The following is a 27150-nucleotide window of genomic DNA, read 5'->3' as shown; positions in this document are numbered from 1 at the left end:
CGGATTTCGTCCATTTTTAATACCAAGATAAAGTGAGTTCTGATAAGTACGTGAACTAAGTTTAGTGAAGATATATCGATTTTCGCGCAAATTATCGTGTTAACGGCCGAACGGAAGGACAGACGGTCGACAGTGTATAAAAAGTGGGCGCGGCTTCCACCGATTTCGTCCATTTTCACAGAAAACAGTTATCGTCATAGAAGCTATGCCCTTACCAAATTTCACAAGAACTGTTAAATTTTTGTTCGACTTATGGCATTCAAAGTATTCTAGACAAATTAAATGAAAAAGGGCGGAGCCACGCCCATTTTGGAATTTTCGTTTATATTTGTATTTTGTTGCACCATATCATTACTGGAGTTTAATCTTGACATAATTTACTTATATACTGTAAAGATATTAATTTTTTTGTTAAAATTTTAATTTAAATTTTTTTTTTTTGATTGGGCGTGTTCGTCATCCAATTTGGCTAATTTTTATTTAGAACACATATAGTAATAGGGGTAACGATCCTGCCAAATTTCATCATGATATCTTTAACGACTGCCAAATTACAGCTTGCAAAACTTGTAAATTACCTCCTATTAAAAGTGGGCGGTGCCACGACCATTGTTCAAAATTTTACTAATTTTCTATTCTGCGTCATAAGGTCAACCCACCTGCCAAGTTTCGTCGCTTTATCCGGCTATGGTAATGAATTATCGGACCTTTTCGGTTTTTCGAAATTTTCGACATCGAAAAAGTGGGCGTGATTATAGTCCGATTTCGTTCATTTTAAATAGCGATCTGAGATGAGTGCAAAGGAACTTACATACCATATTTCATTGACACCTCAAAATTTACTCACGTTATCGTGTTTGCGGACGGACGGACGGACGGAAATGGCTAAATAAATTTCTTTTTTCGCCCAGATCATTTTGATATATAGAAATCTATCAGACCAATTCTAAATATTCTCGCGGATTTTTTTATTCCCGCGGAAAAATTCCTCCAATTCTTTTCTCCTAGGGAGAAGAAAAATAGGGGAATAGGAATTTCGAATTTTCGAAGTCAGCTGTTTTGTCAATTGAAATTTCGTTGCGCATTTCTTATTTTGTTTAAAAAATAGAAAAGTTAATTATTGTTGCGAATTTGTTTGAAATTAAGAAATAAAATATATACAATGCATAGTATTGCATTTCATGTGGTATTCACTGAAACATCAGCAGAGGAGCATAAAAAGAAGACGGCCGGATAACACAAATCCGCCGGAGTTGCCTGCTTTCATTCTGCAAAGCAATTTTCTGGCGGCCACGTCGAGTTGAGTTCGCCCTTCGCCATATGCCAAAATCTAATTAAGCCTTCTTAAAAAATCCTTGCGCAATTTCTGGATGGCTGCATCAAATATACAAAGGGCTCTTCCGTTGCTTATGATATACTTTTCGACTTAAAATAAAGAATATTGTGGTTGTTGTTGTTGTTGTATTAGCAGTGAGAATATTGTGGTAGAATGTAAATACATATTTTAGCACAAATTTGTACAAATAAGTGTTCTTTCTTAAAAGAACAAATTTCCTTTAACTATTTCAGGGATGCACCTTAACGTTAAGCTAATCGTTTATCAAAAAATTTCCACCGTTTCCGTTGAAACACTTCGAAATATTATCGATAAAGAAATTATCAAGATAAATTGTATCTCGTTTTTAACCGAAACGAAAAGCTTTCGTTAACGTTAAAAACGTTCGATTTAGGGAGTATTACGGATGTGAGCAGTGTTCGGGCGACTCGCTGAAGGTTATCAACACTTGCCGTTCTACTTTGATAAACCCAATTAATTCCGCGCTCCTAGAATGGATATACATACATACCTACATGCGTTATTAACTTTTATTGTATCCCACATTTTTTGAATTTCCAAAAAAAGGTAAAAGTCTAGAACAGGGGTCGAATGCTAATAAGCATACAAAAAGCAACAATAACCTGAAGAAAAATTGTATCTCTTGCAGTGTAATTTGGCATTTTCACGTGGTTGTTGTAATGTTGTTGTGCACCGAAAAAATTTTTGTGTACAAAGGGATTTTGTACGGATTCAATTTTGACCCCATCCCATTGGTGGATCGGCCAGGGAATTTTTTATAAGCGCGGCCAAAAGGCCGACATCGCAGAAAGGTTTGCTATGGGTCCCACCATTTTTTTATTATTTTTATTTCCTTATAGGATCTACACATGGTGGGTCTGACTCGCCAGTCAGCTGTGTACGTGTTGACTCGACGTCAAAAGTAAACTTCGCGAGTCAACCAGAGTCATGTCTGTGTGTCTAATACTAAAATACTTTCACTAACACTTTGAAACTGACGCACTGTGTGTAGACCCTATTACTTTCACTGGTTTTCATTTTTTAGCTTAAATTTTGATTCTTTATAACATTTGGATATTGCATAGCAACAAAAAATTGTTTTCCATAAAGAAAATTCGGAAAGCATCACTTTTTTAACACGTTTATATTAGCTTCACTTGTATGTATGCTTGTTTGTAACTCTCTAGGCTAGGCGCGCGAAGGAGAGTTAGGCCCATCTAGCTGCAATTATTGAATACTCGCGGCAGTGGTTAAATAACTCTCTACAAAACGATTTGTGCTTAAAGGGCCAATTAATGGTGACATATCCATAACCAGATAAAACAGCTGATCGAACCAACCTTATGGAAATCAATGTAAACAATGCTGTCATACCATAACGCTAAAGCCATAACCATATCATAGCCAACCAATTGGTTTTTGGTTTTTCGCCATATCCATAACCTAAAAATATTTGAGTTCGTGAATTTATTAACTTTTGTATATTTTATTTATTGTTTTGGATACGTTTAGACTAAGAGATTTATTGTTTGTGGAATATGTTTGTAATTTTTTGAGTTTTCCTCATTTTTATGAAAATGTCAGCTGTTTAAGGTTATGGCACCATTAATCGATCACAATGGAGATGGTTATGTATATGGGTATGGTTACGACTATGGCGTTAGGGATAAGGAAGTTTAACTGGCCCTTAAAGCAGAGACACGAACCTCTGTGCTACGGTGCTAACAACATCAAATATCTAAGTGGATTTTAGATACTAAAACGGCACCATATTTGCGTGTTTTTTAGTTTGTTTTTTTTTTAACTATATTTATTTTAAATATATATTATTAAAAATTAAAAATATATTATTTATTTTAACTAAAATGATTGGGTACACAATATCACTAATTTAGATATTCTCTACGAGACTTTTTGGCAGACTTTTAATCATTTTACGCGCACGCATTTTATATGTACATATGTATGTATGCGCACATATCCGCTTATATACTCATTATTTATTAAATTTATTGCTATGCCAAAAACGTTTTCACACACCCAGCTAACAGCGGACTTGTCCAGGCGAAAGTTAATTCACGAATGCTTCTATACGGACGTTCTATGTGGAAGCGCAGTCAACTATAAACTTAAAATCAATTCACAATTAAATGATTTTTGTTATCAACTTTCAACGAATCGCGGCACTCTCTTTGCACGATACTGATGACAAACATGCATATGCATGCATATGTATATAACGGTAGATACATAGCACTCAACATGGGAATTGTCATAAATTTATTTAATATTAATTGCTTTCATTTTTACGAGGTTCATTCATGAAATTTGCACGATTAAAAATAGCCGAGTCATAAAGACGCATACGTTTGTACATTAAGGTAAGCCTAATTTGGACAATTTGTTTTACAAAAAAAAAAGGACAAGTGTGCATGATTGGTATGTACTACATACCTATATGTAAATAAGAAATAAACGAATGCTATTTTTAGCTATTCTTCTATATACGTTTACGCTTAAACTTTATATGGACTGCTAAGCGTTAAACTTTATCTACTCGTCTGAAATTGCTGCGCATAAAATTAGTACTCCTAAATTTCAATACGCATATACTCAGATGCAACTGAAGTATGTGTATATATATTGTGACGAATACTAGTAACACTAAGGGGTACTATCATCTCTAAGCCGATACTAAGCAGTGACTCGTATGCACATCAACAAATCAATCATTATGTCTACCCATATGTCCATACGAGCAGCGGAGAAGAGACGCACAAACACATGCATTTATCTTATCTGAGATGCTCCCAAAAGTAGGGAATTATCTGTGGAAGTGTCACTCACATATACACGCGCATATGAGAAGCTATACACGTGCATCTGAAGTTATAATTTTATAGCAGTAACTAAGTAAATTCTGGAACCGCCTAGAATTATGCGAACGAGAAATCACAGAGTATAAAAGGCAGCAACAGTAGAGGCACGACAATCAGTTTGGTTTAAGCAAGTTAGTTGCGAAGTACAAGTGTTATTGTGAAGTACTTTAATAAACCCCATTTTTGCATTATTCAATATTGAAGTTATTTATTCAACAGTTTAGCGATTCGAACGTTAGCAGAAGATTTGGAATAAGTGGAATTTCAGTAAATTCATTACAATTGGTGTCAGAAGAGGAATTGTTGAATAAATTCCGAAGATTTCGAGTGCAACAAGGACATGGCAAGTGGAGTGAATTGAAGATCCAGCAATTGAAGAAGGAGTTGGGGAGCCGTGGATTGAATACAACCGGCAATAAACTCGAACTTCAGGCAAGACTACGAGAGGCAATGGAAGCAGAAGGAATTAACGTGGAAGAAAATGTCTTACATCTTGATGGCGACGAAACAACAACAAAAATTGAGGAGAAAAACGAAACACCGCAGACTATGGCGAACACAGACTTGAACACAATATTAGCTGCAATATCTGCACAAACGTCGACAGTAACATCCAAGATGGAAAAACAACTAGAATCACAGGAGACATGTATAACATCGAAGATTGAAGCACAAGAAACGCGTACGTCAGAAATGTCGACCCAGATTACATCCAAGATGGAAACTCAACTGGAAGAACAGAAGACATATATGGCATCCCAACTGGAATCGCAAGAGACACCCATAACATCACACAACTAGAAGAGCAGGAAGTCCGTATATCATCGAAACTGGAAGCGCATATGGAAGAAAAACTAACCCAGTTTCATGAAGGCTTCAGTGGTCGATAAGATAAAATAGAGACAGAGATGTATGCTTTGAAAGATAGGATCCAGGAATTACAATTGAGCCGCCCAGTCACATTTATCGAATGCGGACTCGCCCGTGGAATACACTGAAAGGGTAAAGATTCAGAGCTTTATAAATGGCATACGGGACGTCGAAACAAAGCGAGCTATGTACGCAAACCCAAAGCCAACATTCGCAGAAACGGTATCACATGCTCTGATTCAGGAAATAGCGTCGCTTCTGTATAAGCCAGTTTTCAAAGCACGCCGTGTAGAAGTAGAAAGGCCAGAGTGGGTAGACGCAATTTTAGAAGCTTTAAAAGGAACGCAACTGAAGAATAATGGTGCAATCAAATGTCAAATCAAGTGCGGTAACCCAGGTCACATTGCTCGTCATTGCAGCACCTGTCGTGGTAGTTCCAATTTGGGTGGCCGTAAACGCAAAGATGGAGGAGATAAGCAAGAGCGAGTCAGATGTAAAGATCGAAAACTTGCTGCAGCTATTGAATGTCCTGTGATATCTGTGTCGCAAATTGGAAGGAAATCAAGCAGTCTTACTGTCAGAGGGAATATGGATGGCAAAGAACGTGTACTGACTGTAAATACGGGCGGATCTCATTCCTTAAACCGATCTGACTTGGTCAACAGGAGTGTAAAACCGTTACCTGGAGCAAGGTTGCGTACGGTCACTGGCGAATATAATCCAGTCCAGGGAGAAGTGATATGTGAAGTCTTAATTGGAAAGGTCACAGTTCTACACAAATTCGTTGTGGCGGAGATCGTTGATGAAGTCATATTGGGAGTGGACTTCTTGGCTGACCATGACATCAAGATCAATATGCAGAGAAGGATGATGCGTTATGAGAACCAGGATGTGCCACTTAACTTCAGTTTCGAAAAAGGGTTCAGCAGTAATCGAGTGCTGGTGAAAGAGATTCGACAAAAACCACAAAAGTCAAAGGCAGCAGATCGGGCAAGGGTTGATGGAACGAATGGGCCACACAAATCAAAACCAAAGGTACCTGCGAGAAAAACACTGGCATTGGCAAACTCTAAAGGACGCATTAAAACGACTGAAAGAATTTTCCAGAAAGAATGCAAGGGTGGTTTCAAGCCAGCGCGCACTACTGTTGTGAAACGTCAGGACGATACTTATGATGCAAAGTCAATCCGTCAAGATCAAGCTCTGCGAAGTAGTTCTTCATTGGTCAAACAACAGAGTGAGAGGGAACGATCCAGGATAATGAGTAGTAAGATGAAACGCAGGTACGATGAGAACAATAATTCGGAAGGTTTCTTGGAGGGAGATTTGGTACTGTTATACAACCCTCACCGGCAGAAAGGTGTTCCATCCAAATTTCGGTGCAGTTGGGAAGGCCCATACAAAGTTGTGAAGATCAGTGATCTACCGCATACAAACCATTGGGAAACCACGAAGTAGAAGTGTGGTACATTTGGAGATGCCAGCGGCGTTTAGATCAGGAAATTTGTCTGCTCGGGATGATTAGACTTAGGTGGAGGGCAGTGTGACGAATATTAGCAACACTAAGGGATGCTATCACCTCTAAGCCGATGCTAAGCAGTGACTTGTATGCACATCATTAAATCAATCATTATGTCTACCCATAAGTCCATACGAGCAGCGGAAAAGAGACGCACAAACACATGCATATATCTTATCTGACATGCTCCCAAAAGTAGGCAATTATCTGTGGAAGTGTCACTCACATATACACGCGCATATGAGAAGCTATACACGTGCATCTGTAGTTATAATTTTATAGCAGTAACTAACTAAATTCTGGAACCGCCTAGAATTATGCGAACGAGAAATCACAAAGTATAAAAGGCAGCAACAGTAGAGGCACGACAATCAGTTTGGTTTAAGCAAGTTAGTTGCGAAGTACAAGTGTTATTGTGAAGTACTTTAATAAAGGCCGTTTTTGCATTATTCAATATTGGAGTTATTTATTCAACAGTTTAGCGATTCGAACGTTAGCAGAAGATTTGGAATAAGCGGAATTTCAGTAAATTCGTTACAATATTATTTCTAATTGCTGTTTTTATGTACAGGTCCCTTTTTCGCTGTTATTTGGAATCCAAATCTATAAATAAAGTTTTGGTTGTAAAGATGGAGATTCGGGCTATAAGCGGGCTTTGGGCAATTTTGGTCGTAGAGCTTTTGTTTAGCTATATTTTATTAAAATAATTTGTTAAAATAAACGATTGTGAGCACACAAAGAAATCTACTTGTACTATGTCACTATTGTGAATATTTGCACTGAATTACCGGCTACCATACGCCAGATGGCAGCGCAAGATGTAAGTTAAAAGAACATCTGTTGATATTTGATAAGAGATTTTCATATTGAAATGCTATCCAGTGCTACTACGGTTAGGGAACTTAACATCTACTCTGTAGCCAAGCGGCTATCAAGGCCTTGAGCTCAACTACAGTGCGAGTGCCTGACCTCGCTTGCGATTGCATCGAATTACTTTACAATTAAGATTATCTGAGTCCCGGGCCATAGTGATATCCCGGGTAACTGTCAAGCGGATCTCTTAGCCCGCATCGGTAGAACTGAACCGGATGAAGATGGCTGTGGGGATTTCGGGATTTCGCTGGCCACCTGTGGATGGCTCCTCCATAGCTGGGCCTCGATTCAGCTCAGCAAACGTTGGGCGGACACCACGTCTTGCAGGGTAGCAAGATCTTTCTGGCCGAAAGTGGATGGCAGGTCTGCTGAAATAATTGGGTTCACTAAGGCTCACCGATCAATAGTCATTGGGGTTTTGACAGGGCGCTGCCCCATGGGTATCCATGCGATACGCGACAATATACTGGTAACTCCATCCTGCTGCAGCTGTATGGAGGATGATGTGGTGGAATGAACAAATCACTTTATGCTTGATTGCCCAGCTTTTGCCAGATCTAGGCGAAAGTACTTCGGTCGCGACTCACTTGGATCTGCCGAGGATTTATCCAAAGTTGATATCGGTATCATTCGGAGCTTTATCGTTGCTACCCAACGATTCTCTAAGTAGCTAGATCTAAGTCACCGTTAGTTTTGTTGTATGTGGTATCACAACGGACCTTCGTGTTGTCCAAGTGAGCTTTCCTTATCAGGGCAGCTACCACCTAACCTAACCTAACTATTCACCGCAACCGATTCAGCTATAGGTTATACACAGACATACAACAGAGTTTGTGTCCCCGCTTTTCGGTACAACATGGTCTGTAGCTAGTTGCCGCTAGATGGGTCTGCTAAGCATTATCTAAGTGAGGATAAGCTTTTTTTTACGCGTAAATGTATATATGTCATACGTGTAAAAAAACACGGCTAATATTATTATTAGGCCTCGATGCACTGCGACCTTTGTTTAGATCGATTGTGTTTGACCTTTCAGCCGATTACTGTATTTCGTGGCTTTTAATGTATTTCGGGCTTTTTATTCCATATCACGAGGCGATTAAGAGTCAGTACCCAGTGAGAATTCGTAGGTTCACTCTGCTTAGCTGATACTCTCGTAGCTGGAAGTATAAACACTTTGGCCCACCTTTGCCCTAAGACTTCCATCCAGTTTCGTCTTAACTGATTATTCTTCCAGTTATTTATAGTGCCTTTGTGAGCCCACAGAGGTGCTCTGAACCATAGAATGCTACATAGATTTTTGTCCACAATGGACACCTCGAAATTCGGAGCGTACATGCTTCCGTTCTTTAGCTCAGAGATATTTTGAAGCCTTGGTGCAGCAATTGTTGCCGCCTCTCTCTCTATTGGAAAGAAGGAATGCATTCCCAATAATGTACTAAGCGCATCAGCAAGAGACGTTCTCATCGCACCCGTTATGCGGATATAGCCCTCAAGTTTTGACATAGAGTCGAGTGCAGGCGAAGAACGCTGTTGTTGTAGCGATAAGGACACTCCCCGAAGATTTGGAGGAGTGTTATCGATGTTGATGGTCCTTTAAGGGATATAGATCAAGTGCGTAGCTTTTTCGATAGCTTGATGTGTTGTTATGGAAAACCCCTGTGATGTAAATAAAAGCGAGGAAGACTAAACATCTTGCATAGTTCTGATCTCAAGCGTTGTTTCTCAACCATAGCTCAACTTGGGAATCATAGCATTCTCAACAAAAAGGCGTTTTTATATGACAAGAAATACTGTTTCTCAAGTTGAGAAAATGATAGTTCTCAACTTTTACTCAAGCGTGATTCTCTAGTTGGGCTCAAATTAATGATTCCAATACTGTAGAATTTTCATGAAAAAATAACTGTGTTAATAATTTTTTATGATGCCGACGGTGAGTACCGAAAGGTTAATGACGACTTGTGTAAGAATTAAGCGACGTTAAGTGACTGCATGGAGACGATCCGCAGAAGGAGATGACTGTTGGATTGACTTGTTATGCAAAGGCCAAAATCGCGCAGGCGGTAAAGCGCCAATTAATGATTATGGTTTCTATACGAGAACTTAAACTTATCAAAGGCGGAAATGACTGGAATGTAATATTCTTTTTTTGTGCTCAAAATTTCCAAATTTATCAAATCTTAAAATAAAATTTGGCGGGAATTGTCAGAAAAATACTGAAGGCGTTATTCGACATGAGTAGTCGGTACCTTGATACTGTGCCCATGTACCCGATATCTTAAAAGGTACTTGTAAAACGTAATCGACTACGAAAAATACTCGGTTCTAGGGCAAAGTACGCGAGTATGTACTTGTAGTTACTTGTATCGGAACAACACTAACTATAATTTACTTAATTTTTGCTTGTGCTAGAAATTATCAATAAAAGGAAAAAATAATTGCCGATTAGCAGCACGGAGTTGCCTTAATTTGTGGCTTAACGAAAAATGTTATCAAACTAATTAAAACTAACCCTAACATACTGTGACGTAAATAGCATCACTAAGCTGTTAGTAAATAATCACGCAACAACAAAAAACATGAACCAGCCACTCTTATTTACGTGTACACATTAAAGCTAGCAACACTTATGTAGAAGGCGACGAAGAGCTTTCTCACACATAAACACGCATATGGCTATTAATTACAAATATACATGTACTTGTACTGTATAGTTGGTAACTAACCAAGCATGAGCTACAACTGTTTGGGAAATTACTAGACTTTAGGAGAAATGACGAGGAAACCGAGAGTATGAAAGCAGCGCAAGCTGAGTAATAAGTAAATCAGTTTGATTTAAACATGCTATTAGTTGCGAAGTGCAGTATAATTGTACTAACCCCAGTTTGCAATACTGAATATGAGTGATTTATTCAACAGTTGAGCGATTCGAACGTTAGCAGGTTTGGAATAAGCGGAATTTCATTAAATTCGTTACAATACCCATATATAGTGACGAGAACAAAATAATAAAAGAAAAAACCCACTTGCTATAGAAAAAATTTTGAGATATCTCAATGAAATTTGGCACAAGGATGTATTTTTGTATTATACTAGCAGACCCGGCAGAATTTGTTCTGCCCAAAATTTGGTATATCTGCATACATGTTAATAAGCTTTTTCCGTCTAAATCTGCCCTCGCCCTCTACACTTTTTCCTAATCTTTGTATTCACTCCTCCCTCCGTATTTTTCGCTTCATCTATCTCCATCTTCGTCTCATTCTATCTCTTTCTCAGTCTCCTTCTCTCTTTTCTCTTCTCTCAAGTTTTTCTCATTCTTCTTCATATCTTATTGCCAGCCCCAGAGGGTGGTATGTATTTTGTTCCAGTCCCATTCCGAGTCTCAATCCCAGTCTCACTCCGAGTCTCAGTCCCAGTCCTAATCCCAGTCCCAGTCCGTCTCTGGTCTACTTCCCGGAAAAAAGCATCGTAAATACTAATATAGGCAAATTTATATACCAAATTTCAGGCAAATCGAGTAGGACGTATGTAAATAGGTATGTGGGTATTATTAATTCATGACTTTATTTCCGATTCGCATGCATATTTATCAGTTTTGCCAGGTTGATGCGACTAAATCGAATATCACAATGAAAATTACTTAAAAGCTCTCAGCAACAGCTTTCATTTGATATCCAAAATACACACACCTTCTAGGGGTATATCTGGCCTATATCTCGAGACCCTAGTCACCAGTAGGTATGAAAACTACCCTGTAGTAAAGCACTCATCAACAGTTTTCCTTTGATATCCATATTGTATAAACATTGTCTCGGGGTATCCGTGTCCACGTTTTGGCCTATATCTCGATGCCCAAGACACCCAGCGGTATAAAAAATTATCTGTAGTAAAGCACACAACAGCTTCAATTCCAGCACACAACAGCTTCAATTTGATACCCATAATGTAAAAACGCATCCTAGTGTTACCCTGATCCACGTTTTGGCCTATATCTCGAGACCACAGTCACCAACAGGTATGAAAACTACCCTGTATTAAAGCACTCATCAACAGCTTTCATTTGATATCCATATGGTATAAACACATTCTAGGGGTGCCCGGGTCCACGTTTTGGCCTATATCTCGAGACCCTAGTCACCCAGGGGTACGAAAAATGCCCAGTGTCAAATTATTCATAAACAGCTACCATTTGATACCCATATTGTACAAACACTTCGTGGAGTTACCCGGGTCCATGTTTTGGCCTATGTCTCGAGACCCTAGTCACCCGGTATCAAAGTACTCATTATATAAACCTTCCCCTTGGAAAAATGCGTATATAAACCAATTTTCATAATAATCGGTCCAGTAGTTTTTGAGTTAATCGATGACATACATACAAACATTCATTTTTATATATATAGATATATGTATGGGTAAACCGATTTGGGATTTCAAAATCAACTAACCATCATCTCTCCTTCCTGTATCTTTCCTAAAAATTTCATGGCAATCTTTCTATCCGTTCTCGAGTTATGGAGTGACAATCAAAATGTACACTTCTTTTTATATATATAGACTAGCAGACCCGCCAGACATTGTTCTGCTCTAAATTTGGTCTATCTGCATACATTTTAATAAGCCTTTTCCGTCTAACTCTGCCCTCCCCCTCTTCACTTTTTCTTAATCCTTTTATTCACTCCTCCCTCCGTCTTTTTCGCTTCATCTATCTCTATCTTCGTCTCACTCTATCTCTTTCTCAGTCTCCTTCCCCTTTCCTCTTTTCTCTTATCTAAAATTCTTCTCATTCTTCTTCATCATTTATTGCCAGTCCAAGAGAGTGTTATCTATTTTGTTCCAGTCCCATTCCGAATCCCAGTCCCACTCCGAGTTTCAGTCACAGTCCGTCTCTGGTCTACTTCCCGGAAAAAATGATCATAAATACTAATATAGGCAAACTTATATACCAAATTTCAGGCAAATCGAATAGTACGTATGTAAATAGGTATGTGGGTATTATTAATTCATGTCTTTATTTCGGCTTCGCATTCATATTTATCAGTATTGCCAGGTTGATGAGACTAAATAGAATATCACAATGAAAATTACTTTAAAGCTCTCAGCAACAACTTCAATTTGATACCCATAATGTAAAAACACATCCTAGTGTTACCCTGATGCACGTTTTGGCCTATATCTCGAGACCCTTCACAAATAGGTATGAAAACTACCCTGTACTAAAGCACTCATCAACAGCTTTCATTTGTTATCCATATTGTATAAACTCTGTCTAGGGTACACGGGCCCACGTTTTGGCCTATATCTCGAGACCCTAGTCACCCAGGGGTATGCAAATTACCCTCTACTACAGCACTCATCAACAGCTTTCATTTGTTATCCATATTGTATAACCACATTCTATGGGTGTCTGGGTCCACGTTTTGGCCTATATCTCGAGACCCTAGTCACCAATAGATATGAAAACTACCCTTTATTAAAGCGCTCGTCAACAGCTTTCATTTGATATCCATATTGTATAAACTCTGTCTAGGGGTACACGGGCCTACGGTTTGGCCTATATCTTGAGACCCTAGTCACCCAGGGGTATGCAAATTACCCTATACTAAAGCACTAATCAATAGCTTTCATTTGTTATCCATATTGTATAAACACTTTCTAGGGGTACCCGGGTCCACGTTTTGGCCTCAATCTCGAGACCCTAGTCACCAATAGGTATAAAGACCATATCCATATTCTATAAACACATTCTAGGGGTACCAGCGTCCACGTTTTCGCTTATATCTCGAGACCCTAGTTACCCGCGGGTACAACATATCTCAGGATTGCCCAGGTCCACGTTTTGATCTCAAGACCCTATCCAGAACGGGATAAAAATTATCCTATGTCTGTCTCCTGGCTCTAAGCTACACCTCCACCAATTTTCAGTCAAATATGTTCATCCGTTCCTTCCTCTTCAATCACTCTTTATCTATTAAAAAAAGCGCATCAAAATCCATTGCGAATCATCAGAATTCGTTTTAGAGGTATGGTTCCTTCGGCAAAGTTTCTTATTTTGATCCCTAGAATATGATTTTCACAGAGCAATGGGCGATTTTTTTTGCCTCCCCACAAATCGACCCGCCCTAATGTATATCCATACATACCTATAAACCTACGCCCGAAGTTAAATAATGCAGCGAATGCTATATATGTAGGTATGTATGTGTCGCATCATCCTCACTCAAAAGCAATTAGCGCGAACAGTTCACAGCGAACAACCACACAAACACATTTTTTGGTAAAAATGTTACTTTTGTTTAAACAATGTGGCTGATACAAGAAAATAATCAAGTATTTTTTTGATGCAGATCGAAGGTAAATAGTTCAAAGTTTTACTGAAAAGTAGAATTTTTTAAATCCATCCATCCGTTTATGAGTTATAGCTGTGTAAACAAAAATTTTATGATTTTTTACTACATTTTGGCAATTTGCCACGCCCCTATAATATATATCTTCAAACTGTACTAACTGTACCATCTCACGTAGCTAAGCTTTCAAATGCAAAAAACCGTTTTAAAATCGGAACATTCTGTGTGAAGTTATGTGCATACATGGCACTTAGCGACTTTATTTTATAAGATGTATAGATTAGACATTTGTCGGATCCAGTAGGATCAGACCACTATAACATATATCTCCCATACAGCCGATCGTTCAGATAAGACGATTTTGAGTCATTCCTGCCGCAATTTAGAAAGTATAAACGTGAAACTCGGTGATATATATTCTAATATATCACAGAAGATTTCATGAAAAAACCATTCCGATCGGAGCTATATATAATATATATACCATACAACCGATCGTTCAGATAAAAAGATTTTTAGCCATTTCTCCCTTAATTTCCAATATAAAAACGTTAAATTTGGTGATATTTATTCTAATATATCATATAAGATTTCCTGAACAAATCACTTTGATCGGAGCTACATATATGTATATAGTATATACCTATCTCATACAACCGATCGTTCAGATAGAAAGATTTTTGGCCATTTCTCCCTTAGTTTCCAATATAAAAACAGGAAACTTGGTGATATATATTCTAATATATCATAGAAGATTTTCTGTAAAAATCATTTCGATATGAGCTATATATAATATACATCCCATACAACTGATCGTTCAGATAAGGGGGTTTTTTGCTATTTTTTTTACTTTATATTTATCTTAAAAATCGTTTAGATATGTACATCTGTTCACTATATATTTCTTATCTTTTACATCCGATTATTTGGAGATTACGATCGGGATAAGATTATTGTTCAGCCCCATTCATGAAAGGATGAAGTCTTCGGCACAGCCGAAGACAGTCCCGTCCTTACTTGTTTCGTTTTAAATTTTTTCTTGGAATATTTTGTTTTGTTTTGACAGTTGTTGATTTGCTATTCAAATTTGAAAAAATAAACTACGGGTTTTGATGTTGCGTATTTGCCATGACGTAGCAAATGCATAGCCATGTATTTTGTTAGTGTATTGTAAAAAATATGCCATACAAATTTGCAATGCAATGATGCTAGACCATTTGCACAAAACCCTGAACTCCCACTAAAGGGAGTATAAGGGTACTTTTTGGTACTTTTCATATTATCTGACCCATTTTAACACATAGAAGCTTCGAAATTCAAGCAATGCTTACATATATTACAAAAAATGTTGTCTAAAAAAATCGTAGAGATCGGTCATATATATAACTTATATCACATGTTTGCAACGCATTAGCAAAAATAAGCTACGGTTTTTGAGGTTGCGTATTTGCCATGACGTAGCAAGTGCAAAGCCGTATATAATTTTTTGGAGAATGCAATGCTAAATATCTATTGCTTTTGGAATGCAATCCACAAAGCATGTTTTTCGATCCAAATTGTGTACTATACTTACAGGCGCGCATCAACAGAGCCTAGTTACATAGGATTTTTAGCAGCGCTTTATTTATAAATTAAATTAAAAATAGCAAACAACGTTCCGAGGAAAAATGTTTGCTATCCATATCTTAAGCTCTTTTGACGGAAAAATTGTGGAAGGAATTATTGGTATAATCGACCGGTGGGACGTATAAGCAAATAACCGATGTTTCGAACATACCGAGCATTGTTGTTGATCAACTTGATGGTTGATGAGCGCAATATGTATAGATCAAAGTCCTGATCTTCAGACTCCTAACGATAGGTCACGCATTAATGTCTCAGGTCATTGGTTCAACGTTTGAGTAAGTACAAACATCATATGAACACTTGTATGTATGTATATATATATGTATGTAAATAACTCCATAAGACATAATTAAGTATGTAACTTTCTAACAGCTGCCTTAACTCTACAGAATGTCGTGCATCCATCCAGGTACGTAGTATCTAGTATTTATATCTGGAATCTGTATTTACTCATATTTTAAATTTCTTTTTTTGCTACCTACACAATTCACTTCACAGAACAACGCACACAATTCCTGTGAAAACAATACCATAGGTAAATATGTATGAATTGAAGAAAAGGTAACAATGACTTTGCAATACAGGCGAATTTTTTGAAAGGGACAATCCCTAGAATTGCTTGATCGTTTTCGATTAAATTTTTATAAATTTTTTTCTTTTTGATTGCGAATAAACGAGACCAAAGCACAATGAGACAGTTGGCTCAACAGTTAATAATACCGAATTCGTAGAATATTGTGATGTGATGTGGTCCGCGCCGTTGGCACTGGAAAAGCAAAAAGTTGCAATGAATGGATGACAACAAATGTGACTCATACACTCAATGGCTACCATCTGCTGCGGCTTGCTGCCTTACATTGAAGTATGTATGAATATATATGTATATCTATATGTTAGCACATGTATTATAAGATATGAACTGCCTGCATGACATGGTAACAATCCACATGTACTACATACCTAATACAATAACAATAGAATACAATCATTTATGGAGGAGGATGTACCCTGTAGGAAAATTTAAATAACACTTGCGCTCTCCATGGGCCTATAAGGTAACGATTATTGTCCCTCTATCCTACCAATCAGTAAGAGAACGATACGTTTGGGTGAGCAAGCAGCCGCAATTGTACCGAAAATCCAGAGCCGTAATAAAATGCTCAAATCTCTTGCTGGCAGTACTTGGGGAAAAGATAAAGAAACCTTCATTACCACTTACAAAGCAATTAGCCAGACGATTGCATGCTACGCGTACCCGATATGGTCGCCAAGCCTAAAGACTACTCACTGGAAGAAGCTACAGGCCAAAATACTGCCCTCAGAAGCGCCACAGGTTGTCCTCTTATATCCCCAGAACACCACCTATGTACATGAGGCGAGAATACTCCCAATTAGGGAGAGAAATTAAATGCTAACAGTTCCTGTTGTATACCCAGAAACCTGGCCATCCCAGCAGACATCTGATTGATGAGCCAACACCGCCCAGGGGCTTAAGGAGTCATCTCCGTAAGCATTATGAGGAAATACGGCACCTGAGAAGACAGCCGTATGAAGCCATAAAACACAAGCAGGTCCTCAGTGAACTCCACAAACAGGCGTCGGACCTCTAAGCCAGGAATTTCCCGGTGAATCCTGTACTCAAAGAACAATACTCTTCAACTTGCAGAAGAGGAACGCACACTCCCTAGGGAAACGCGAGGCACTCTAGCTCAACTTCGATCTGGATACTGTAACAGGTTAAACTCTTGCCGATCCAGAATCAACCCCGATATACAAAACATATGTCCTGCTTGTAAGGGGTCGCCACATGACACCAACCATCTCTCAACTGTATTGTGGAGCCAACGCCTCTAACACCCCTCTCATTATGGTCCACCCCTGTTGAAACAGCAAGTTTCCTTGGACTCCCGTTAGAGGATATTGATGACAATTTGTGATCGGTCACACCTATTGGATGGGGCGAAGCACTGCTACAACAACAACAGAACAATACGTTAACGAGAAACATTTTTCGAACAACGTAACATAGGGCTCGATTACAATAGATCGGGGTGTAGAAAATGCACTCCAGGCTTGCCGTGTTCACTGCAATTCATTTCCAATTGAAATTCATCTTCATTTCTTCTTCCTATTGGTGTTCTCACCCCATTCTCTATATCTTCCACTTAATCTCAATTTTTCACACATTTAATTCGATATAATGCATAATACATAATGTCAATATTGTATCACCTAGAGATATAAAAAATAGTTTAAATCCGAGTATCAAACTTACTAGTTAACATAACAAATTTCATAAGAAGCCGTTCCCGCGGAGTTTGATCACGTATCCCGTAATAAATATCTAGGAATTATCAAGTTGTTGTGAAAGCTCAACGTGGAGGAGGGAGTGAAAAAGGCCTCGACGGCACTTTATGCATGTAAAAGAATGCTGGCGGCTCGTGAGGTCTATTGCCCTCTCCCTTGGGTATTTACAGCGATTGTTAACTATGGAATGCTTGTTTGGTGGACCGTCACACAAAAAAGAACCTACCTCAAAAAATTTGAGATAACAACCCCGACGGCTGCGCTGTATGCCATTCCACCTGTAGACAACTACAATGAGGTCCAGTGTCTCGGGGCAGCTTGAGAGCAGACTAATTGCCAATGAAGTATAGCGTCATCAATTAAATTACGAACAGACTACCTGATTCGGTATCTGCGCTTCGAAGGGGCTCTTCGAGCCACAATAGGGATGGATGGTTGGCGCAAGGGTGACCAAATGGCAGACGAGACGATACACGTCTACACCGATGGTTCTAAAATAATGGAACGAAGAGGGTTTGCGGTAAACAGTGCTGATCCGGAAATAAACAGATTCTACAAGCTGCCAGATCAATGTAGTGTTTTTCAGTAAGAAGTAGTAGCCGTAACCAAAGCACTAGAAACACTGGTAGAAAATAGCTTTAACAGAATCGAAGCAGTAACTAAAGCAATAATAGAACATCGAGGAGTATCTTAGGCCCTCAGCGGGTTAGGGGGTTAGAATATACCCGCGGTAGGTATGCCTGTCGTAAGAGGCGACTAAAAATACCAAATAGATTCAAGGGCTTGTGTAGCCAGCGCAAATATATAGCTTCTCCAAACCCAATTGTCAACCTCAGCTATCCGTCGCGAATCCTGTTTCATTACCAGCCGGGGCTCTGGCGACCTCGAAATCCTCATGGATGTAGGGGGTGGGAGGGTGGGATGGCCTAGAAGGTCGCATGTGGTCATACCAAATCGTTCCCGAGATGGTCGGGCTTGGTACCGGTTCTGCATCCGGCAAAGGACCATCAACATCGATAACACTCCCAAGGCCTTCGGGGAGTGTCGTTATCGCTATAACAACAACAAAAATAAAGTATCTTAGAGTGTAAGCAATTGCTGTAAAGTTGGGGTAGGGAGAAACATACATATACATTAGGGCGGGTCAAATTGTATGGGGAAAAAAACTTCAGGTGCGCATCCAGTTTCTGAATCTGAGTAATATTGTCCATGGGACCATAGGTCTGAAATGAAATTCGAGCTCCCTAATTTTGTTAGAAAATATTTTTTTTTAATTTTTAATATTTTCGTTAGAAAATATTTTGGGCTTTTTAAAAATTGAATTTGCAACAAATTCGTCGATTTTCCTCAAAAAGAAGCGATAAAATGCGAAAAATAGTAGGAAAGCGCCCTATAGCGACGAATATTTTAATTTCCATATTGCAAATTCAATTTTTAAATACCCAAAATATTTTTTAACAAAAATAATAATACACATTTCTAAAAAAAATATTATCTAACAAAATTAGGGAGGCTCGAAATTCATTTCAGGCCTATGGTCCCATGGGCAATATTACTCAGTATGTCCCCTAATTTAGAAACTGGATGTGCCTTTTCAACAATAAATGTGACCCACCCTAATCTACATATATTTAGTCCAAGGGAATATGGGAATAAATGCGAATGAAAAAGCTCCGTAGACGTGTTCATTAGATTGGGCAAGGTTAAGAGAAAGTGAGGGTTGCCTACGATCGACCAAGCCAGAAGGGCGTAGACCCAATCACGGGGCTGTAAAGTGTCAAAGATCATGTATACGTCTTACATCCTTAGATAAACAAAGTTACTCCTACCAAAAGGAAGAAAGGACTCATGACGGGTATTTTGACTGGACATTGCCTTCTAGCCTCGCATGCTTTTAAATTAGGTTTGGTCAGTGATGGCAAGTGTAGGACGTGAAGGTTGGAGGAGGAAAAGATCAAACGTGCTCGTTCCCTGCGCTTGCCAGGCTAAGACTCCAGCTATTAGGAGTGACATATGTAGCAGTCACGATCTAGAAGCAGAAAGTGGCACAGGTCCTAGAAAGCTTCTACTATTCGGCAGGAGGGCGGAGTTATTTTGTAACACAGGTCTTGGTTTTTGATAGCGGTTTTCAGTTCGGTCGTTAAACAAACTTCTGGCAATACTATGGACTTATTCAGTCTATGTAAGTTACTCGCGGACCAAATCTATTCCGTGGATTTCTCATTTTAAAGTGGTATCACTTTCCATAACTTTAAACCGAATGAAATTAGTTTGATTATTTCAACTGTTAAGCTATGTATCCAATTTTATTCTTATTGGTAATTCATACGGTAATTTGCTTGTCAGAGGGTCGTTTTTATATTCATATATTGGTATGTACATAAATGTGCAGTTAATTTAAATTTTGGAGTAGCAGGAAGACAGCAAAGCAAGTATTTCATCACAAGTCTTCGCATAATAGTAGTATGTGGAACTTGTCGCCTGTACAAATTGCTTTGGGGCGATGTCAACTTCAATTTCAATACAACCATGACTACTTAACATATGAAACATATGTACATAGTATATGTATTTGAATATTTCTTACATTCATCCCACTAAATTGTAGTTTCTTTAATTTGCGATAATGATAACACACAGCTCGTCATTACCCTTATTTTGGTAATCGTCGTCGGCATCATCTACAGGACCATAAATCTTCCGGGGAACTTGTCTCTCCAAGAGCCATCCCACCATCGCTCGACACAGTCCATGATACCATACATCAGGTCAAGTACAATGACAGACCTATAGAGCGTGATTTTTTTCTTCAAGAGAGGACTTTACTTTTCAGTTTCCTGCGTTTGGTTTCTATCAATCAAAAGGGACATTTTAAACGTCTGTCACGTAAAAGTTTTAAATTTTAATAAAAAAATAAAAGCTAAAAGTTTTTATTTAAAATTGTATCATGGAAAATTAAACTATTACAAAAAATTCAAAAATATAGCTTAAACTTTAAATCAAAAAGAAACAAATTTGTTTTCCGTCAACTAACTGTCAAAGCTCCTCAAAAATACTTGAAAATATATGTACATAAGTTTTTATACAAACAATATTTGTACATTAAATATGTTGAACTTATGTATGTAGATAAATTTTAACGAGCCAAAATCAGCTGTTCTATCAATCAATTAAACTTACAGCTTGCGCTGCCATCTAGCGTATAATAGCAACTGCCAGTAATGCAGTGCAAATATTCAGAATAGTGCCATAGTACAAATAGATTTCTTTGTGTGCTCACAATCGTTAATTTTTAACAAATTATTTTAATAAACAAAAGCTGTACGACAAAAATTGCCCAAAGCTCGCTAATATCCCGAATCTCCTCCACCTTTACAACCAAAACTTTATAGATTTGGATTCCAAATAAGCGCTAAAAAGGGACCCGTACATAAAAACAGCAATTAGAAATAATATATATGACAGTTATACTTAAAATAAAATTTCAGAAATTTCAAAAATTTTTAATCTTGTTAGGAAAAGCAAATGAATTTTGTTAAAAAATACAAAAATATTTTTTATACTTAGATATACATAATTGTGAACTATATTTTTTTTAAATTGCCTGAAAAAAGTTTGAAGCTTTAAAATTTAATTAAAAAATTTTATGATAAACACTTTGGACATTTTTAAAAAAAATTTTATTTTAAGTCATGTTTCTAGTTTTTTTTTTGTCTGAACAGCAATATTACAGAAAACATTACGAAACGAGATTTAAGCGTAATAATAAATACCTAAGAACCAACAAAAATTCATGCGCATTCAAGTAAATTTTACTATCAGATTAAAAAATATCGCAATTTCGTAGAAATACTTAGTTATTATGGCGTTTATTTAAAACTTGTTGAAATAGGCTTTGTTTGTAAAATTGCAGACTACATTTTTTTAAGAAGAAAAGGTTATAAGTAATCCAATTAAATTTATTCGTGAAAACTTCACTATCTACATACGTATTATATATGTACATACATATGTATGAAGGCGCCTATGTTTGTATGTGTGTGCATTTCAATGAACATTCGGGTGTTTCATTTAGAGGGTATGTTTTTTTAGGCTGGATGTACTAGGAGCAGTTCATTCGGAAAGCGCAATACTACAAGAGGGTTTTAATTTTTGAGATTGCGAACTTTTTTGTAGCAAATTTTATTTTCAAAAATTCGAATGGAACCTTGAATAAAAAATCGAAAATAATATATTTAAAAAATAAGTTGTATAAACTGTGCAAAGAATTGCACACAAACAAAAAATTATAAAAATGTATTCATTAAAAAACATTAGTAAAATAAAAAATCATAAAAATAACCATGTAAGCGTGTTTATATAAGCGAAATCGAGTTTATGAAAAAAAAATATTTTTAGTGTTCAAATTTTGTACCTCTTAAAAGATAGATTTAACTTACTTAGGTGATGTCGTAGACTACAGTGACCCGTGTAGTACCCAATGAGAGTTCGTAGGTCCTCTTACCTTAGATTAATGAGTTTTGCTGATACACTCGTTGCTGGGAGTATAAACAATTTGGCCTGCCTTTCCAATTACTTATAGTTTCCCTAGTGGGTGCCTTTGTAAGTTCACAGCAGGGCTCTAGACCATAGAATGCTGCAGAAGCACCCTGCTGAGCTAGGTAGTCTGCCTTACCATTACCCTCAAGTCCCCGATGCCCGGGAACCCATTCTAACAAAACCTTGTTTTCGGCTAACATACGTAGCATTTAGGACTCCAATGCATTAATCCGCTAGAGCTTATAAGTATTTGTGTAAGACTGCAAGGCGCGTAAGGCTGCCTGACTTAATGAGGATACTCCTCGCAGATAAGCCTCTTCGTAGACATTCTCTACTGCAAACTGCTATTGCATGGATGTCTGCCTGACAAATGGTGGGATAGAGTCTCATTTGTAACGACTTCTTTAAGTTTGGCCCATAAATGCCAGCTTCCGTTTTTCCCGTCACCAAATTTAGATTCATCCGTGCACAGGACCGCTGAGTCGGGGTCACTATATGGATTCCCTTGTTTCCCAAAGAGTTGTGTTCACAATGGACATCTCAAAACTCCGTGAAATTCTAAAATTTCCTATGAGTTTTTTATAAGTTTCCGCTCTTTAGCTTAGAGATATTTTGAAGTCTTAGTGCAGCAAGTGTTGCCTATTTCTCCATTAAAATAGGGAAGCGAGGTATTCCCATTAAGGCAGTAAGCACAGCAGTATTAGACGTTCTCATAGAAGACGTTATGTCAAGACAAACTGGTCGATGCTGTTTGTTTAATTTTGTTATTGGTGTTCTTTTCGTGGTTTTCGGCCACCAGCCGATATCCAGTATACCATTTTGGGAGACATGGGGACTGTTTTACCATAGAGTCTAGTGCAGGCGAAGCGAGCTCTTGTTGCTTTGTTTAAGGAAGCATCTAGATGAGCATTCCACGTGAGACCCTAAATGTGTAAGACCTAAATATTTTGCTTCCATTGGCAATCAGACTTTCGTTCACCCAGTGATGGTTTTGACATGGATAAGTTTTCTTTCCCCGTAAATTTGTAAGATAAAACAAAAATAAACAAATAAGGAAGGCTAAGTTCGGGTGTAACCGAACATTACATAATCAGCTGAGAGCTTTGGAGACAAAATAAGGGAAAATAACCATGTAAGAAAATGAACATAGGGTAACACTGGAATGTGTTTGTATGACATGGAATGGAAGGTATTAAAGAGTATTTTAAAAGGGAGTGGGCCATACTTCTACAGGTGGACGCTTTTTCGGGAAATCGCCATATAGTTGGAACAGGGGTGACTCGATAATGTGTTTGTACGATATGGGTAACAAATGAAAGGTGTTAATAAGTATTTTAAAAGGGAGAGGGCCTAAGATGTATGTATATGTGAAGGGGTTTTCGAGATATCGACCAAAATGTGGACCAGGGTGACCCAGAACATCATCTGTCGGGTACCGCTAATTTATTTATATATGTAATACCAAGAACAGTATTCCTGCCATGATTCCAAGGGCTTTTGATTTCGCCCTGCACAACTTTTTCATTTTCTTCTACTTAATATTGTAGGTGTCACCCCCATTTTACAAAGTTTTTTCTAAAGTTATAGTTTGCGTCAAAAAACCAATCCAATCACCATGTTTCATCCCTTTTTTCGTATTTGGTATAGAATTATGGCATTTTTTTCATTTTTCGAAATTTTCGATATCGAAAAAGTGGGCGTGGTCATAGTCGGATTTCGCCCATTTTTAATACCAAGATAAAGTGAGTTCAGATAAGTTCGTGAACTAAGTTTACTAAAGATATATCGACTTTTGCTCAAGTTATTTTGTTAACGTCCGAGCGGAAGGCCAGACAGTCGACTGGGTATAAAAACTGGGCGTGGCTTCAACCGATTTCGCCCATTTTCACAGAAAACAGTTATCGTCATATAAGCTATGCTCTTACCAAATTGCACAAGAATTGGTAAATTTTTGTTGGACTCATGGCATTAAAAGTATTCTAGACAAATTAAATGAAAAAGGGCGGAGCCACGCCCGTTTTGAAATTTTCTTTTATTTTTTTATTTTGTTGCACCATATCATTACTGGAGATGAATGTTGACATAATTTACTTATATACTGTAAAGATATTCAATTTTTTGTTAAAATTTAACTTAAAAAATTTTTTTGTTAAAGTGGGCGTGTTTGTCAAACGATTTTCCAAATTTTTATTTAGAACACATATAGTAATAGGAGTAACGATCATGCCAAATTTCATCATAATATCCTCAACGACTGCCAAATTACAGCTTGCAAAACTTTTAAATTGCCTTCTTTTAAAAGTGGGCGGTGCCACGCCCATTGTCCAAAATTTTACCAATTTTCTATTCTGCGTCATAAGGTCAACCCACCTACCAAATTTTATCGCTTTATCCGTCTTTGGTAATGAAATATCGCACTTTTTCGGTTTTTCGATATCGAAAAAGTGGGCGTGGTTATAGTCCGATTTTGTTCATTTTAAATAGCGATCTGAGATGAGTGCCCAGGAACCTACATACATACCAAATTTCATTAAGATACCTCAAAATTTACTCAAGTTATCGTGTTTACGGACAGACAGACGGACGGGCGGACGGACATGGCTAAAGGAATTTCTTTTTTCGCCCAGATCATTTTGACATATAGAAGTCTATATCTATCTCGATTAGTTTATGCCGTTACGGGGTACCGTTATGCGAACAAAGTTAATATACTCTGTAAGCTCTGCTCACCTGAGTATAAAAATTCTCCCAAAAATGAGACACCTTTATGTGCATATTAATGCCTGAATCTATCTCCATACAAACATATTCGTGTCACTCTTATCAAATCAAGTTTATTCGGAACTCATATTGACCATTATTTTCAAATGGAATTGCTTCCGCGAAAATGCATTTTTCCACAAATGCTTCCTACAAATACATGCATACATGCACACACATCCATTTATACATATACATAGCCATACAAGCATGCATATGCACTTGAGTATTATTCGTATAAATTGTTTAGTTAACGTTTTCACAAAAAATATCGCTCGCCTTGAAAATGAACGATCGTTAACTCGAAACATGAATCTATGATGGATGTGTGTAGTGTTGCTAGCCGCCTTATAGTTTGCATTACCGTGGAATTCATATGAAATTTCAAACCCACTTGATTTTGTGTTTCTGGAATACGAATGTATTTCATAGGAAACTAAATGATGTACAATTTTAGCTGTGCTGTCCCAGTCGGACCAGGCAGCATGTCATTCTCAATCTCTCCGAAGAATGAATTTTAGTATACGGATTTATTTCGGAATATACATACATGCAAAGACTCTCTAAATATAAGATGGTACATTGTAGAGTTCTAAAGCTTTGTGGAAATTGTGGGACGGCTGTACCAGGAATTCACCATACTTTTTGCTATGCTGTCCGCCTCAACATAACTGATTTTATAAGGCTGTTTAACTCTGTAATCTTTGCTGTAATTTATTTTGCTTTTCGAAAAATGACCTATTTGAAATAAGCTGGCTGAAAAATATTGGCATAACAGCTTAAGTTAGATCAACAATGGAAAATCTTGGAAAATTTGAGCAGATGTGGCAATTTCGCGCGTTCGTTGAACGAAATTTTGACAATCTATTGATGACCACTAGGAAATTAGCGACATTCCATCAACTAAGCAGCACTTTAGCAATACTACTGTTATTATTTGGCTGATCAAACACACCCATATTAATTGTGCATTAAATCTAAAATATAAAACTCAAAAATGAGTGTGGTTGTTATGTCCCCAGCATTTATTTAGTTCAAAGTCAAAGCCAGTAATAGCCAAAGCCATAATAATTTACACGGGTCATCAATTCTTTTTACTGATTCAAAAGCTGAACTACCAGCGCTCCCGTCATCAGCTCAGTGTCATCATTTCCAGTAGCGCCAATAACAGCAAACTCGTGCCTAACACACAAAAGTCGTTTCACTCAATAGCGCAAGTGAAATGTACTACGGACTCACTAAGTAGCGTCAAAAATTCGCTTGGAGTCATTACGAAAATGAGCTACCATTGAGCTGGCACCGCATTGGCGCTGGCGCCATGCAATTTACACCACTAAAATTGCGCGAATGCCCAGGCTCATGACTTTTTTAATCCACATGGTGAAAACGAAGCAGGAGCAAAACGTATGGTGTATTCCTGGTACAGCCGTCCCACTCTGTGGAGAATGAACGACTCTACAATGCTCCCTCTTATTAATCTACTCTCTTTGATACATGGAATATATAAAATTTTGTGTGCATAGAGATGAACAGAAATTACCAACGCTTTGATGAACTCTAATGAATGTAAACTCTACAAGTACCGGAAAACTGTTATGAAACTGCCTAACAAGTACAAAACCAAAAACAATGCGGACACAGTAGAGAAAGAGAAAATTAAAGAATTATGTTTCACGAATAAACATAAAATAAGGAGTGGGAACAAACTAACAGATCTGACCATTACAAATACTCAGTAATTGAAAACACCAATTACCAAGTATAAGTACATTTTATTGATACTAATACCCGAATTTTCAATCTCTTTTCAAGTACTTTCAATTATTTGAAATTTTTAAAATTTTTGTAAGATAAAAACATACATATACATCGTTAAATAGCAAGAACAATACAAACTTAGATCTTTTTTTGTTAAATAGCAGAATTTATATTTTCAGAATAAATAAATACTTAGCGCGATATACATATTTAGACCGAGCTTCTCTCCCAATTTGCGTCGCGCTACTTTTGAATTTTTCCATCGGTGTGTGTGTAAGGAAAAATTCATTGGAACATTGGCACAGATAGAGAAAATATAATAGAAACCAAAAATTCTAT

General features: G+C 37.6%; 1 protein-coding gene across 3 annotated transcripts in view; it reads right to left on the bottom strand.

The window, feature by feature from the left end:
* Positions 1-27150, bottom strand: part of Socs36E (Suppressor of cytokine signaling at 36E) — a 54764-nt gene that overhangs the window by 6740 nt on the left and 20874 nt on the right. The window contains exon 1 of one of the 3 annotated variants that reach the window (XM_067768380.1): positions 3377-3502. The exons of the other annotated variants lie outside the window; for them this stretch is intronic. The gene's annotated coding sequence lies outside the window, so the exon portion shown is untranslated. Of the gene's footprint in view, positions 1-3376; positions 3503-27150 lie in introns of those variants that run through there. 3 annotated transcript variants of the gene reach the window in all.

The sequence above is a fragment of the Eurosta solidaginis genome, chromosome 2, assembly GCF_040869045.1.
Source record: "Eurosta solidaginis isolate ZX-2024a chromosome 2, ASM4086904v1, whole genome shotgun sequence".
Classification (NCBI taxonomy): domain Eukaryota; kingdom Metazoa; phylum Arthropoda; class Insecta; order Diptera; family Tephritidae; genus Eurosta; species Eurosta solidaginis.
Note: the sequence above shows the minus strand (reverse complement) of the source record. Positions and strands in the feature narration are given on the sequence as shown.